Source organism: Pogoniulus pusillus, chromosome 33 (genome assembly GCF_015220805.1).
Source record: "Pogoniulus pusillus isolate bPogPus1 chromosome 33, bPogPus1.pri, whole genome shotgun sequence".
In the NCBI taxonomy this organism is placed as follows: domain Eukaryota; kingdom Metazoa; phylum Chordata; class Aves; order Piciformes; family Lybiidae; genus Pogoniulus; species Pogoniulus pusillus.
In genome coordinates, this window is record NC_087296.1 from 9,877,972 (window position 1) to 9,892,351 (window position 14,380).

The 14,380-nt window shown below is 44.3% G+C and overlaps 1 long non-coding RNA gene across 1 annotated transcript; it reads right to left on the minus strand.

Annotated features, from left to right (window-relative positions):
* Positions 1-9,070: 9,070 nt before the first annotated feature.
* Positions 9,071-13,897, minus strand: LOC135189644 (uncharacterized). Its single transcript, XR_010308188.1, has 3 exons — positions 13,855-13,897; positions 12,771-12,927; positions 9,071-9,489 (listed from the first exon to the last, which is right to left on the minus strand). It is a non-coding gene; the product is annotated as an uncharacterized LOC135189644 (long non-coding RNA).
* Between the last annotated feature and the right edge of the window lie 483 nt (positions 13,898-14,380).

A 14,380-nucleotide genomic window follows, 5' to 3' on the forward strand; every position in this document is an offset into this window, starting at 1 on the left:
CAGCAGAACCAAGACCTGGAGGCTCTCATTTAGAGCCTTGTGCATAACATGTAGTCCAGATGTCAATGCTAACATTTCCATCCTCTTTTATGTTTTGAGCTGGAGAAAGAGTCACTGATTCATGTGTGAAGAGAGTGAATTGATCACTTGGCAGGAACTAAACATAATTCTCATTTGTACACTTGCCTACCCAGTTAGAATCATAGCATCAGTCAGGGCTGGAAGGCACCACAAGGATCAGCCAGTTCCAAGCCCCCTGCCATGGGCAGAGACACCTCACTCTAGATCAGACTGTCTAGAGCCTCATCCATCCTGGACTTAAACCCCTCCAGGAATGAGGCTTCCACCAGCTCCCTGGGCAACCCCTTCCAGGGTCTCACTACCCTCATGGTGAAGAACATCATTTTTACTCCAGAATACTGCTTCTGACATATACCTATGTCTCTTTCAGGCTAAAGATGTCTCATTCCCCACCTAAGTACCCTCAAGGTAGAGAATAAACTGTTGTCTTGACCCTTATCACTAGAGGCAAGGAGTCATTTCACCTGCTTTTGTTATTCCTGGATATAAAGTTGCACACAGAAAGACTCCACCAGAAGGTGAGGAGCTGGAGGTTAAGAGTTGATTGTTTGACACCAGGAAGAAGTGCAGAACTTTTTGAATGATGAATGATTTATGAGTTTCCATGAGACAAGTGAAAAGACTTTTTTTTTTTCTCAGGCAATGCCATGTGTATAACATTTCAGGAGAGGATAAACCAGAGGAAGAGCCTGAGAAGGTGTCACTGGATTGGATTTGTCTGTTTGTTTTCCCTTCTCTCACCAGAAAAGCTCTGTTCACAGCTGCTGTCTCCCTACTTCTCCACTCATTGAATGAATGCTTTTTTTCACAGTGTAGCCAAGCCACTGCTTGCTGAATTGTTTATTTTCCAACTGAGGACACAAAGACACAGTGACCCCCAGTTTACATTGGTGGGTGAAAGGCTCTCCACAAATAGCTGCATTGAAAGCCAGTGTGACATATAGGTGAGATATGCTTAATTATTGAAGTTAGCTTTCACCCTCTTTCTTCAGCAGGCTCAGACCTTTGAATGGGCTCTTTTAAGGGAGCCCATGACAAATGCAGTGTCCCTTTTTACTCTGACTGAGGTCCTATTTCCCCCTCATTTTGGAGAGACTTTGTCTGGTTTCAGGGAGTGAAAAAGGGGCAGGTTTATATTCTAGAAAACTCAGACTTGGTCTGGATTTCATAACTGATAACTGAATAATACATGTTAGGGAAAAGGCTCTCAAGATCCAGTGAAGTGAAATTGCCTTGAAAGATGTGACCAGGGGGAAACAAATGCTTTTCTAGCAATTTATTTCTGAGATAAAATTGTCCTGCCCTCAGGAGCTGAAATCTTAATCAGACCAACAGATCTGGTGACTTTTCAGCAAACAATAGATAGGTTTTAATAGTGCAGGCAATGGATTCTGGGGCAGTCCTCATTTTAACTCTGAAGCAAGGATGTATTCTAGTTAGGTCACTTAGTATTTCAGATAAACAGCAGAGATGTTGATGTTAGGAGAAACAATGGTGTCAAAATATGAATCCAAAAATTGAATCCAATTCTTTCCTATAAGAAACAGTGGGTTACAAAAAAAAAGAGCATATCATTTGCTTTATAACTTGCTCTTCCATCTGCCAGGAGTTGCCTTAGCATTTTTTTGCCTGGATACATGTTTTTTTACATCATATGGATCACCAGTCCCTCAAACACTGTTCTTCCTTCTCATTCTTTTTCTTTTCTGAGTGATTAATGTTCTGGTCATAGTCCCTCTGTGAACAGCCTTCTGCTCTGCAGTGCTCAGCTCCATTCCAGTCTCAAAGACCATCTAAGTATCCTCCTATCCTTCCTGAATTGATAATGTTAGTCTTTATTAGGTCTTATAAAAGTTTCATTATTACAGTCCTGGTTATTTTATGCTTGATGGTGTTCTTTGGAAATTAAATTACTTTGGCTGAAGGACTTTCACCATAACCATCTCTGAACCCACTTCCCAGCCTGGCACACTGATTTCTGATGGGTTACAATAGGGATCTTTATCCCACATAAAAGGCAAATATAAATCTATATCTATATCAAGGTATAGATATCTATAGGTATATAGATATAGATCTATATATATATATCGATCTATAGATATCTATAGGTATATCTCCCAGGTAACCAGCAATAGAACAAGGGGACACAGTCTCAAGTTGTGCCAGGGAAGTAGAGGCTGGGTGTTAGGAGGAATTTGTTGCCAGAGAAAGTGATTGGCATTGGAATGGGCTGCCCAAGGAGGTGCTGGAGTCACCATCCCTGGAGGTGCTCAAGAAAAGACTGGATGAGGCATTTGGTGCCATGGTCTAGATGACTGGATAGGGCTGGGTGCTAGGTTGGACTGGATGATCTTGGAGGTCTCTTCCAACCTGCTTGATTCTATGATTCTATCTATATAGGTATATCTCTATATAGATTTAGATACCTATAAAGATATAGCTATATTGTGTTAGAAACGTTGCTCTGACATTAGACAGACAAGAATTGCTTGTTCAGGAAAACAGTGCTGATCACACAGTGCCAATACATCTCAAATGCTGGCTTTGATTTCAACTTTATATGGAGTAGTAAAAATAATTAGTGATTTGATTAAAGTCAGTGAAGCTTTTATAAAGTAACCAACTATGACTACCTGAAGGGAGGCTGTAGCCAGGTGGGATTGATCTCCTCTGCCAGGCAACCAGCAACAGAACAAGGGGACACAGCCTCAAGTTGTGTCAGGAGAGGTCTAGGCTGGATGTCAGGAGGAAGTTGTTGGCAGAGAGAGTGATTGGCATTGGAATGGGCTGCCCAGGGAGGTGGTGGAGTTGCCATCCCTGGAGGTGTTCAAGAAAAGCCTGGATGAGGCACTTAGTGCCATGGTCTGGTTGATTGTCTAGGGCTGGGTGCTAGGTTGGGCTGGATGATGTTGGAGGTCTCTTCCAACCTGCTTGATCCTATGATTCTATGATCTTATAGAAGTCTTTTCCAACCAAAACAATTCTATGGCTCATTGATCTTTAAGATGATATCTGTGCTCAGAATGATGCTGCTACCTATTTCCTGTGCTGTAACATGACATTTTGTTATTTCAGAATCTTTTCCTCACACAACTTAGCAACTCCTCATTTTTTTTCAGGTTACATTTCTTTATTTTATTGACAGACTCCAAACCCTTTTATTTTTTTTTTTAACTGAATTATAATTTGACCTTGGAGCATTTTTTGAAAGCACAGTTTATGGATGAAAAAGTGAAATAGTCCTCTCCATAGAAGTTCTTCATGCCAGCACTCAGAACATCCATGTAAATTAGGAAAGAGCATCACAGTTGTTTAGTAACCCTGGAACTTGTCTGCCATTGGTATTCTAACCATGAAGGAACTGCTGTGGTTATCAGTAAAGCAGATATAACCAATTTTGGACCATCAGTGTCTCTATAGATTCATTATGTCTTTCTCCATCACTGTTGCTATCTTAGACTGGCAGATTTTTCAAAGTCTAATAGTTCATTAAAGAAAAATCCCTGGTAGGCTCTATGCTCTGTTTGAGAAGACTGTCTCATGGCCAGACAGGAGGAGAGCTTGGTATTCAGTGGTGCAGCATGATTCACAGAATCATAGAATCATAGAATCAAGCAGGTTGGAAGAGACCTCCAAGATCATCCAGTCCAACCTAGCACCCAGCCCTAGCCAATCAACTAGACCATGGCACTAAGTGCCTCAGCCAGTCTTTAATGAAGCTTCTGAGAAGGAAGGTGGCCTCTATTAGGATCTGTCTCAATCTGCTTTTTGAGGTCAGTTCACCAGCTGCAGCAATATAGCTAATGGCTGTGTGTCTCTACAAACTGTTGCTCTGCCACTCTCTGCTAAATAAGCTGCAGGAGAATAGCAGAGGGAAAAAAGGGAGCTCCCCTATCATCAGGAACTGTCTCAAGAAAATTTCTGAGGTGAAAGGCTCCTTTGACAAATGGCTTTGTTGTCCTAAATTAGAGGAAGGCTGTAATTTATTTGTCATTGATTGACTAAAGAAAGAGAACATAAAGGTGATGGGAATTAATGCAATTGGAAACTTACCAAATGCCTGAAGTAAATTGCAGTATGTCAAAGGATAAGTAATTTCCACTTCCATCATGCACTGGAGAGTAGAGATCACCCACCCTAAAGAATTAAAATCTTAAACCACTCTGATGGGAAACATGGGCCATGTCACAGCTCAAGCCAAGCTGCATCTGAACCTTACCTGGTGTGACATTACCCAGTGTTACACTGCAGTGTTTGACAAGATATTCCAACCCCAAGGGAGCTGTACACAGAAAACAGACAGAGTGAAACCAGTGAGGTAACAGTAACATAGAATCACAGAATGGAACCTGTGGAGACCACTGAGTCCAAGCCCTTTGCCAGGGCAGGATTACCTGGATAGGGTTGAACAGAACATGCCTCAGAGCTGGAGACTCCACAACCTCTCTGGGCAGCATGGTCCAGTGCTCTGCTCTGCTCAAAGACATTTTCCCTGATGGTAAGGTGGAACTTCTTTTGTTCCAGTTTGCATCCACTGCCCCTCATCCTATCACTAGGAATCAATGAAGAGTCTGCTCCCTCCTTGACACCCAAGCTTCAGATGTCTGTAACTGTTAAGATCTCTCCTCAGCCTTCTCTTCTGCAGGTTAAACAACCCAAGTGTCTCAGCTTTCCCCATGACACACATGCCCCAGTCCCTTCATCACCCTCACTGCCCTGTCTCTAGTAGTAACTCTTTGTCTCTCTTCAATGGGGGAGCCCAGAATTGGACCTCGAAATGGACTTCTCAGTTTGATACAGAATCAGTCCTGGACCAGAGGTCTGCAACTTTGCTGGGTAGAGCTTAGCTTCTAGGACTGCCAAGAAGCAGAGTTGTGTGAGCACTTCTTTGAGATGAGTAACTTAAGGAAATGAGCTGACCAGATTTTATGTCTGTTCATGGCTGTTTTCTTTCTGTAGCTGTGAGTTGTTGCAGCTAAATATTACCCCCCAAATGAATAAACATTAAAGTCTACACATGAAAATTTTACATAATAAAGCCTTTCATTTACCATATGCTAAATGAAGCATACAGAGCATTCAGAAATTATGTCATTTGCCTGCTTTTTATTAATCAATTGAGGTTTCATTGGAACTGTTCCTTATCAACACACAAAAATGCCAAATAAAAAGGACTTTTGATTTATGGAATAAATCTCATTGACTTGTTTTCAGGTATAATTGCTGCCTGTGACTATCTGAAGGGAGGCTGTAGCCAGGTGGGGGTTGGTCTCTTCTCCCAGGCATGCAGCAACAGAACAAGGGGACACAGTCTCAAGTTGTGCCAAGGCAGGTCTAGGCTGGATGTTAGGAGGAAGTTGTTGGCAGAGAGAGTGATTGGCATTGGAATGGGCTGCCCAGGGAGGTGGTGAAGTCGCTGTGTCTGGAGGTGTTGAAGCAAAGCCTGGATGAGGCACTTAGTGCCATGGTCTAGTTGATTGTCTAGGGCTGGGTGCTAGGCTGTACTGGATGATCTTGGAGGTCTCTTCCAACCTGCTTGATTCTATGATAATTCCTCACTTAAGTGAACATTTAATTACTTTTACCAACAAGTTCAAACACTAAAACTAATTAGCAATAGAAATTATTGATCACTGTTAGACCAGATTGTACCTCAATCACTTAGAAGAGGTACCTGCTAAGGAAACATTAAACCCACCCATACATTAATTATGAATAAATGGAATTACTTTGTTTTCACTCTGCATTTTCCTTATGACTTTTTTTCTCCTCTGACAAAAGATACCAGCCTATGTAATCTTAATACAAACTGAGTTTATCTACAAAGCATGAAGGATAAAGCTTGAAAAGCAAGAGAGAAAAAAAACTACAACTGAAGAGAAAGATAAAAGTTTTCAATTTTATTTTCCTATTTTCTGTTTTTCAGTGGACTTCCAATCTTTTCTTTACAGCTTTTTCTTCTCACATGCTTAAAAAGCTGTAAATCATAGAGAAATTATGATGTTTGATATCAAAATGGGATGGAAAAAGCCATTTAACCTGAGAGCATAGGATATTTGAATAGCTTCTAAAGGAAGTATTCAGTAGTGTATTCAGTATCAGTAACATATTTAGTATTCCACAGACAACACTCTTTGAATATGGTCTCAATGAATTCATATTGTCATGGTGCAATATTTTGGGGTGGGATGGTTATTCAACTCCATAGACCCATTTAGATGGCACAAATGTATATTGTGTGACCTTGCATCTAAAGCACTTTCTCTGAGGTTGCCAATTCCTTCAGACCCCCTGTAAATGCTTAAGAAGCATCTAGTCACTAGTGATGTTCCCTAAGGATCAGTCCTGTTCAATGTCTTTATTGATGATCTGGACAAGGGGATTGAGTCCAGCATCAGTAAGTTTGCAGATGATACCAAGCTAGGAGCAGGTGTGGATCTGTTGGAGGGTAGGAGAGCCCTGCAGAGGGTCCTGGACAGGCTGGATGGGTGGGCAGAGGCCAACGGGATGAGATTTAACAAGGCCAAGTGCAGGGATCTGCACTTTGGCCACAGCAACCCCAAGTAGCACTACAGGCTGGGGACAGAGTGGCTGAGAGCAGCCAGGCAGAGAGGGACCTGGGAGTGCTGGTAGAGAGGAGCTGAACATGAGCCAGAAGTGTGCCCAGATGGCCAGGAAAGCCAGTGGCATCCTGGTCTGGATCAAGAACAGTGTGGCCAGCAGGACAAGGGAGGTTATTCTGCCCCTGTGCTCAGCACTGGTGAGTGCTGTGTCCAGTTCTGCAGTTCTGGCTCCTTGATTCAAGAGAGATGTTGCGATACTGGAAGGTGTCCACAGGAGGGCGCTGAAGCTGGTGAGGGGCCTGGAGCACAGCCCTGTGAGGAGAGGCTGAGGGAGCTGGGGGTGTGCAGCCTGCAGCAGAGGAGGCTCAGGGCAGAGCTCATTGCTGTCTGCAGCTGCCTGAAGGGAGGCTGTAGCCAGGTGGGGTTGGTCTCTTCTGCCAGGCACCCAGCAAGAGAACAAGGGGACACAGCCTCAAGCTGTGCCAGGGGAGGTCTAGGCTGGATGTTAGGAGGAAGTTGTTGGCAGAGAGAGTGATTTGCATTGGAATGGGCTGCCCAGGGAGGTGATGGAGTCACTGTCCTTGGAGGTGTTCAAGCAAATCCTGGCTGAGGCACTTAGTGCCATGGTCTGGTTCATTGTCCAGGGATGGGTGCTAGGTTGGTTTGGATGATCTTGGAGCTCTCTTCCAACCTGGTTGATCCTACAATTCTAAGCAATGGCAACACTGTCAACAGTAGACAGCAGCTGAGAGGTGTAATTACAGAAACCTCCAGTTTGGAAAAGACCCTCAGGATCACCAAGTTCAAATAATGGCTTACACAGTACAATAATACAGAACCCAGGGCTCTTTTGGTATGATGTATTGTACATTGACCATGTTTTGAGTATGGGGTGATTGCATTGAGTCCTGCAAGGACCCTAAGTGCTATTCTGTCTCCTGGATCCTGCTGTGGCTGTGGCAGGCAAGAGACTCCCAGCTCAGGTTTTGAGTTTTTTGCTCTATCAGCAATGGACTCACAGGTATGTGGAGACATGAGGTCAAACAGGAAGGCTCTAAATGAGGATTTCATTCATGGTTTCCCTCATTTGAGTCTTCAGAAACTGTTATGAAAGCTCATATTTTCAACATCACTAACCCCTTGTTTTGTAACTTCCCCACCTTGCTCATCTCAAAAAGACAATGTCTAGAGATCCAAGTTCTGCTTGTTTCTTTCCCAGTCACTAGACAGAGTCATGCAAACAGTGATGATCTCTGCAAAGTGTCACCTCTTCATTTGGTGAGGGAAACCAAATCCAATTAAAATGCTGGTGCAGACTCACTCCTGTCAAATGTAGGTGACATGGAATCAAAAAAGCAGAGAGTGAGAAGAGCAAAATGACACTGATGTACCAAACCTAACATGAACATCTTTACTTTTGGAAACTGAAAACTGACCTAAATGCAGAACATGCTGCATTACACTTTCCCCATACCTCAGGATTGTGGCTGTTTTCTGAGAGCAGGTCCATTTCTAGCTTTAGTAATGGGCACAGAGCATCACACTATTGTAGATGAATCTCATACCTTACTAAAGCTAAAGGTATCTGCTCTTATCTAGTTGAGAACATAGCAAATGAAGAAATCCATGTTCCACTTATGAGTGGGTCATTCCATCACTCATGTATTTATTGGTGAATAGCTGAACTACCAATCTCTCCTCACTGCCTGCAGATTTGAAACAGACTTTGACACAGCAGCTACCTTGAGCTGGACTCCTGCCAAAGCAGAGATGAAGTTAAGTGAGATAAATTGCATTCAAAGTGTTCTTTTGGGTGGTACAGTTCTGTATTCACTCTCAGCTTTAGAATCATAGAATCAGCCAGGTTGGAAGAGACCTCCAAGATCATAGAATCAGCCAGGTTGGAAGAGACCTCCAAGATCATCCAGTCCAACCTATCACCCAGCCCTATCCACTCAACTAGACCATGGCACTAAGTGCCTCATCCAGGCTTTTCTTGAAGACCCCCAGGGATGGTGCCTCCACCACCTCCCTGGGCAGCCCATTCCAATGGGAAATCACTCTCTCTGTGAAGAACTTCTTCCCAATATCCAGATGTGGTGTTTTGGGAGATAGCTTAGTGGTCATGGTGAGGTTTGCTTTACAGTTGGACTTGATGATCTTAGACATCTTTTCCAACCTTAATGATTCCATGGTTTCTGGATGTTGGTGCTACCCAGCACTCCTGGAAGACAACTTAAATCACAAGGGCTCAGAGGTTTTGTTGCTGAGGTGGGATTGTGAATTACCAGAAAATAAGTTCAACCTGTCCCACCATTTTCCAAGCTGAGTATTGAACGGCAGAACCCAATCCCTGCAGTGAAAGCACCTGAGATGGTGTTTTGGAAGCTGGTTACATGTGAAGGAGCATACATTTTATTGGCATACCAGAGTTTATTGTCTAACCCAGTAAAATGGTGAGGATATAAACTAACTCCCAGCACTTAGGGCTAGAGTAGACATTGCAGGGCGATCAGCTTGGCCCCTAGGCAGGATCAGCTGTGATGGTGGAACTCCTGCTGTGTGTTTACCCTTTCTTTCAAGAGCTCTGAGACTTTGATGGAGTCTACCAAATTTCCACCTTCCTTACAACCAGAGAGTGATTTCTAACATTTAACCAAAACCCTTTCCTATTTCTACATTCATTTTCTGACAGAGTGGAGGGAGGGCATCTAAGCCCATATTTATTTCTGCAGGGAGAAGGCCATGTGCATTTTCTTCTTTTTATCCTCACATATTGCAATTTCAGGCAGCAGTCTGTTGAAGTATTACACCATATAGACCACAAGAGATGGTGCCTGCTCTGGAGGGGAAAATAAAGGTTTGTTACATATAAATATTTATTTGACATAGACCATTTCTAGTGTTGTTATGTACATATTTATGCTTTGTGTACAGTGCAAAGGCAGAAGATCTAAGCCCAGGGCTGTGGTTTGCAAGAAAATCCTCTGGCAGTGAAAATGCACTGGTTAAAAACACTGAGATGTTTTCTGTTCTGTCATGAGTCACTGGCAGAAGCAGGCACTGAAGCAAGTATTGTTTCACTTGTGTTGAATAATGTGGAAGGCTGAGGCAGGAGCTGTGGGAAGGGAAATAATTTTACTGGTGTGATATCAGGCTTTGCACATCTCCTCCTACAGCTCAGGCAGAAGCTGCCTTGTTGTCTCATGGGAGATTAGTGACCTTCTCTTTTTCCTCTAACATAAGACAACAGAAGCATTGCCTAATATTTCACAGAATCAAGCAGGTTGGAAGAGACCTCCAACATCATCCAGTCCAACCTAGCACCCAGCCCAGTCAACCAAACCATGGCACTAAGTGCCTCATCCAGGCTTTGCTTCAACACCTCCAGGGATGGCGACTCCACCACCTCCCTGGGCAGCCCATTCCAATGCCAATCACTCTCTCTGACAACAACTTCCTCCTAACATCCAGCCTAGACCTTTCCTGGCACAACTTGAGACTGTGTCCCCTTGTTCTGTTGCTGCTTGCCTGGCAGAAGAGCCCAACCCCACCTGGCTACAGCCTCCCTTCAGGTAGTTGTAGACAGCAGAGGTCATCTCTGAGCCTCCTCTTCTCCAGGCTTGTTCCAATGGGAAGGAAGAAAGAATGCTAAGCTTTTTAGTCAGCAGCTTCAGCTACACAGCCATATGTTTATGCTGGCTAAGCCAATTGACTTGACAAGGGACTGGTATCCATTAGATCTATGAGACAAAAAACCCAACTAAACAAAAGCAGACATAGCTTGCTTGAGGATTGCAAGGGAAACAGATTCTGCTTGAGGATTGCAAGGGAAACAGATTCTGCTTGAGGATTGCAAGGGAAACAGATTCTGCTTGAGGATTGCAAGGGAAACAGATTCTGCTTGAGGATTGTAAGGGAAGCAGATTGAATTCTCTGTTGAGGAAAGTGAACATGAGCAAGCAGTGGACTTCCAGAGACAGCTCCTCAGAAATCCTTGCAAAAGTAGATGCTGCTGCTGCAGGGGAAACCAGAAAAAAATCTCAGGGGTGTCAAAATTTAACTCTTTAGCAGTGACCTTGTGGTTTCTTCAGTTCCATAACCTTCAAGTAACCCAGGGCTTCATGTCGCTGTGAGGAGAGGCTGAGGGAGCTGGGGGTGTGCAGCCTGCAGCAGAGGAGGCTCAGGACAGAGCTCATTGTTCTCTACAACTACTTGAAGGGAGGCTGTAGCCAGGTGGGGTTGTTCTCCTCTGCCAGGCAACCAGCAACAGAACAAGGGGACACAGTCTCAAGTTGTGTCAGGGGAGGTCTAGGCTGGATGTTAGGAGGAAGTTGTCAGAGAGAGTGATTGGCATTGGAATGGGCTGCCCAGGGAGGTGGTGGAGTTGTTGTCCCTGGAGGTGTTCAAGCAAAGTCTGGATGAGGCACTTAGTGCCATGGTCTGGTTAGTTGGCTAGGGCTGGGTGCTAGGTTGGTTTGGATGATCTTGGAGGTCTCTTCCAACCTGGGTGGTTCTATGAATTTATATCTTTATGACCAACAGTGATTGCTTGCAAGAGCAGCCCTTTGTAGCAGAGGCTTAACACAAAGGTAAAAGCTGTCTGATGAGATCAGCCCAAACCTCATTAGCTGCTCTATTACTGCAATTTTTTTTTTCCCTACAGAGATTTTATATTATCAGCTAAATCACAGAAAGCCTTTCTAATGCAGTGTGCCAGTCAGTGCCATCCATGCCACAGCTGCCCACAAAGAGATGAGTCTGTAAAACAGCCTCACAAAACTGTGAACGAGTTTTATGTTATTTCTGCCTTTGGTTACAGGAACTTTATCTCCACAGGTTAGAACCCACTGGAACTCCAGGACAGCAGCATCACTGCTAGAAACTGAAGTTGCTAGACTGGTTTTTCCTTAAACCATGAGGTTCAAAGCAAATAAGGGGCATGCTGTTCACTTTATTTCCTGGAAGCTGGAGGGCCCAGAGGTTTCATTTTCCTGACATTTAGCATTTAATGACCTCATTGGCATCAGTGCTGATTTTCCAAGTGTGAGTTTTGGGTGGGTTTTTTTTTCTGCTTTTATTTTGGAAACAAGTTGGTGGTGGGGAAATGCTTTGGTACTTCTATTTTCTTTTCTAACCTTAGGAGAAGCTTCCAAAAGAATTAGCTAAATGATCAGTCACTTAAAAAAGCAGATCCAGAACTGGATCCAAGTGTCCTTTAAGTCTATGGAGTTCTATTAACTTCTGTTACTCGTGCCCAGAGATGATAAATAAGTTGTCAATGCATTCAAGGGAAAACCATCTTGACAATTAGCTAAAAAGGAAGAAGATTTGCCTGATTTAAACACTTCAGACTTAAAAGTCTTAGAAAAACAGATACTTTAATGAATTTGACTCTTCTGGGTGTCATAGAATCAACTAGGTTGGAAGATATCTCCAAGATCATCCAACCTATCACCCAGCCCTGTTCAATCAACTAGACCATGGCACTAAGTGCCTCACTCAGTCTGTTTTTGAACACCTTCAGAGAAGGGAATTGTTTAAGGGTTGTTTGAATGTGGTGCTTTGGGACATGGTTTAAGGTGAATCTTGTAGAGCAGGATCATAGTTTGGACTTGGTGATCCTGAAGGGCTTTTCCAACCTGGACTCTTCTGTGATTCTGTGGGGGAAAAAAAAAAATCTTTTGGTTAACTTTAAAAAAAGAACAGTTACTACTGTTAATATTTGACTCAACACTGCACCTTCTTCCTTCTGCTTCACTAATTTGATCTTTCAGAGCACATGTTGTCATTCCAGTTGAAATGTCAGTGGTAGGCGTGCAGGCATCCCTATGAATTCTGTATTATTTCTCAGAGTCTGGCAGTCACCATCCCTGGGGGGGTTTAGGGAAATCCTGGCTGAGGCACTTAGTGCCATGGTCCAGTTGATTGATTAGGGCTGGGTGCTAGGTTGGACTGGATGAGCTTGGAGGTCTCTCCCAACCTGGTTGATTCTATGAACAATATAGTGACTTTCCCACTCTAAAGAAGAAATCACTAAGCAGTCATGATTTATTCATATTTCCTCAAGCCAGACTTACACCCACTCAAATCAAGGTCAAGGAGAGAACAAAGACACTCAGCTGTTTGGAGAATGGGTTGGCCATATCATGCTGACAGAAGAAATGATATGAAGAGAGGCATATGGAAGGTTCTCATCAAGTTGTCTTTTCTTCACTGGAATGATAAGCTCTAATTTAACAGTGTGGCACTCAGACTCCTCCTCCTCATTGTTTGTCTTCTGAAAGAAGAGAAGAGGCACAGAAGGTGGGTTGCACAATAAGTGTGCATTTATGTCTTGGTCGTGGTTTTGAGCCAGCAACAAAGCACAACTCATCCACATGCTCCCTCCTACACTGCCAAGGTGGAATGGGGAGGAGAGAAGTCAACAAAAGGCTTGAGGCAAAGGACATTGAAGGAGCCTGCCCAGTTGTGGGCATGGGCAAGAGACAGGCTTGGTATGGGGGAACAAAACCAGTTTCATTTAAACATGACCATCACCAATTGACTAACTGAATCAGAGCAGGCCTGTGATAAACACAGCCTTCCCCCTGTCTCTCCCTAGTGGACAGGCCAGTCACTAGTGGGGTCCCCCAGGGATCAGTATTGGGGCCAGTCATGTCTCCCTGGAAGGAGACTGCAGTGAGGTGAGAGTTGGTCTCTTTTCCCTAGTATCAGCTGACAGAAGAAGAAAAAATGGCCTGGAATTGCACCAGGGCAGGTTTAGGTTGGACATGAGAAACAATTTATTTGCTGCAAGAGTGGTCAGGCATTGGAACAGGCTGCCCAGGGAGGTAGTGGAGCCACCATCCCTGGAGGTTTGCAAGCAATGCGTGGCCATGGAATTTTGGAACATGGTTTAATAGCCATGGCAAAGGTTGGTCCTGATGATCATAGGGAGCTTCTCCAACCCAAGCAGTTGACAACTCAACACTACTCCCCTGGGAGCTTCCAGGCTAGCCAAGTACTTAAGCTCGTCATAAGTGAGCAGAAAGCAGCAGCTAAACAAAGAGGAGCCCAGCCTAAGTGAGATGACCCAGCCAACACCTGTGAGTGATGTTAGAGCAATGGTCAGGTCCCTGTCCTACCTAACCGGGGGGCCAACCAGGCCCCCCGGCCTTTGAATCCCCTCCACCATTCACCCAGTGCAGCACCACGGGGGACTCACCGGTGATGATCCGAGGAGGATCCTTCTGCCCAAGTGGGCAAGCTTGGGGCTTGCTTTTCCTGGGGCCACTTATAAAGGGGAGTGGGCAGGGAGGGCAAATTGGTCACACCTGGGGTGGGAGGAGACTGCAACAGAACCCAGACTGAAAAGGGGAGTGGGCAGGGAGGGCAAATTGGTCACATCTGGGGTGGGAGGAGACTCCAACAGAACCCAGGTGCTCTGGGTTTAGGGGAAAAAAGGAGAAAACAATGTGTGGGTTGGGAGAGGGGCAGATACGATGGAAAAGGGGAGGTGATGCTGAAAGGAAGGAGATGGAGATGAAAAGAGGAAGTTGGGGAAAAGAAGAGATGAAGAGAAAAGGAGGAAGGTGGGGGTGATCTTTTGACTTCCCTTCCAGCCTCTAACATTCTGATTCTGTGTATCTTTATCATATTCTTCTTTCTCACGTAGTTCCTGCCTAGGAACCCTCCTAATAAGGCCTTTGATATTTCCTTTTGTGAGTTCCAGCCCCTCACACATTCACTTT